Here is a 3,168-nt window from a genome sequence, read left to right as displayed (position 1 = left end):
CACTGCTTCCAACAACGAAGCTGAGTATGAAGCGTTGCTCGCTGGGTTACGAGGGCCAGGGACATGAATATAAAGGTACTTGACATCTACAGTGACTCTTAGATGGTGGTAAATCAAGTCATGGGAGAGTACCAGGCCCGAGGTTTAAAGATGGTTGCTTATTTAAACAAAACAAAGGATCTATTGGTGCAATTTGATAAGTACACCCTTCAACAAGTACCTCGCGACCATAATTCAAACGCTGATGCTTTGGCCAAGTTAGTAAGTGTGAAGGATGCTGATACTCTGAACATAGTGCCAGTTTAGCGGCTATCTGTGCCAAGCATCCAACCAGAGGAGACCACTCTGGTTATCCAGGTGACGGATACATGGATGGCACCATACATAAAGTATTTAACGCAAGGCGTTTTACCAACGGGCAGAAACAAAGCTAGGACTGTTCAGCTGTGAGCCGCTAGGTATATCCTGGTTGACGGAATCTTGTACCAAAGGGGATACTCAATGCCACTCCTCAGATGTATTTCGAAAGAGAAGGCCAAAGAATTGATGAAAGAGGTACACGAAGGCTTTTGCGAGGACCACGCTAGGGGGCAAAACTTGTCAAAAGAGGTACACGAAGGCTTTTGCAAGGACCACACTGGCCAACAATGAATGAAGACTCAATGGAATTTGTACGGAGGTGCGACAAGTGCCAGAGGTTCTCCAAAATCCCGCGAACAACCCCTAATGAACTGAAACAAATGCAAAGTCCATTTCCGTTCGCAGTGTGGGGTATAGATTTAATCGGATCTTTGCCCACAGGAAAGGGCGGCATCAAGTATGCTGTGGCTGCCATCGTTTATTTCACTAAATAGGTCGATGCCGAGCCGCTCACAACCATAGCGACCAAGAAGGTGCTGGATTTTGTGGTCAAAAACATCGTTTGTCGCTATGGATTACCAAGGAAAATTGTCTCAGATAACGACGCATAGTTTGATAGTGATTTATTCACGGACTTTTGCGAACGACATGGGATTATCAAGAGCTTTTCTTCAGTCGCTCATCCCTAAGAAAATGGACAAGTTGAAGCAGTCAATAAAACGCTAAAGGATACTCTGAAGAAAAGACTAGAAGAAGCTAAGGGGGCATGGCCAGAACAATTGCCTGAAGTCCTTTGGTTGTACAGAACATCCCATCGAATAGCAACAGGCCATACTCCATTTTCACTGACTTATGGGTATGAAGCTATGTTTCCTGTTGAGTTAAATCCACCGTCACATTGAAGGATCACGTACGATCAAGGCTTTAACAGCCAATTATTGATGGAATCCCTAGACTTGATTGATGAAAAGCGTGAGCAAGCCCAACTTCGAGTAGCTGCATACCAGCAAAAAGTCGCCCAGAATTTTAATTCTAAAGTGCGCGAAAGAAATTCAATTTCGGAGAACTAGTACTACGAAGAGTTTTCTTAAACACCCGCGACCAGGCTGCTGGAGCACTCGGACCAAACTCGGAAGGACCATACCAAATTGAAGAAGTCCTCCATACAGGCACCTATAAACTTGCTCGCTTAAATGGAGATCTTGTTCCTTGCTATTGAAATGGAGAACACCTGCGCAAGTTTTATCAGCGAACAATTCTTCTTAAAGAATTGGCTTGTATCAATTTTACTGTTTTACAAGTTATGAAAAAGGGTTGGTCATTTTACATGACTGATCGCTTATAAGTGTAAGATCTCATTCATCACTCGTACAGACACGTTTTGTCCTTTTAATATGAGAAATATGAGGGACTGTGCGCAGCCAGTCATTCTTGCAAACTATTGTATTTATTATAAGTATTTGCTCATTACGTGTGTTGTTTTGCTGTATTATCGTTTTAATTCCTTTGCTTCGAGCAGTAATGTTTGAAAAGGTTTTGGTCAAGGCAAGTGACTAAGGACCTAAAGCTCCTCAATCACTTAGGGGGCATATAAGGCATCTAGTAAGCAAAGCATATCGAAAGGTATGTAGACACATGAGCAAAATAAGTGAAAGCGTGCTAGGGTACTTAGAGTATTTCTCAAAATTTTGTATTTTGTTAAACCAAACCAAAGTACTATGCTATGTTCAGTCATGCGAACATATGTTATAATAAAATGCAAATATTACAATATCAAAATGAATTCTTTTACACCACGAGCAGTGACTGCTCGGATGTAATTGTTCAATAAAAAGAGAAAAGCTACTCGTGCAGCAATAAAAGTTAAAACATAAATAAAATTGTTTTTACATCATGGCCCGTAGGTCATGTAATTCAAAAATAAAAAGATAGTTATGAAGTAGCTGGGGGATCCTATGGCGATTTCTGCTACTGATCGACTGCGTCTCTAGCTTCTTCTCGGGCGCCCTCGATACCGGTCGCTAAAGAAATCTCTGGAGACGTTGGAATTGTTTCCTCTTCTAGATGAGCAACACACCTAGCCAACTCCGCCTCCTTGATATGGTCTGGAAGATAGGAGAAATTAGCGCTGGGGTTGTTTTTCTAAAACAAGTAGAAACACTCGAACGCCGCCCCTTCATAGTCTTCGAGGTTACGGGCATTCTGTTCCTCTAGTGCAGAAACTTCCTTGCGGCTTATCTCCAGCTCATATTGAAGCTTGTGGGCTTTTCGGTAATGTATAAGCAAAGTCTCCTTATACTACTCCTTGGATGCAGTGATCTTGGCAATACTCGCCTCCTTCTTTTTCAGCTCTTCTTCAAGAGAAGCGATTTTGGCCTCGGTCACCTGTAGCGCCTCGAGGTGCTTTGCCTCAGCCTCCTTGAGGGCCTCGGTATGCTTTGCCTCGACCTCCTTAAGGGCATCAGAATACTTCGCCTCAACCACCTTCAGCCGCTCAGCATGAGTAGCTTCTGTCACCTTGAGTTGCTCAGTGTATCGAGCCTCAACAACACTAAGATGATCGCTAAGTCTCTTTTCAAATTGAACGGTCAGCGTCCTCGAGCAGCGCCAACCAGAAGTCATGGTAAGAACTCCCTGCGATCAGAAAGAGAAAAAATTGTTAGTAGAGGTCAATCGACAAGAAAATTCATAAAGTACAATAAAGAAAGCAACTTACGGCAAGCACTTCGTTCAGGGTGCGGTTGAAGACTTGGTCAACCACCATGGAGCCTGTCTCCTGAATCGCCTCTTGGCTGCGGTGGTGCTTCA

This window comes from Humulus lupulus, chromosome 5 (assembly GCF_963169125.1).
Source record: "Humulus lupulus chromosome 5, drHumLupu1.1, whole genome shotgun sequence".
Taxonomy (NCBI): domain Eukaryota; kingdom Viridiplantae; phylum Streptophyta; class Magnoliopsida; order Rosales; family Cannabaceae; genus Humulus; species Humulus lupulus.
This window is presented reverse-complemented; position numbering follows the sequence as displayed.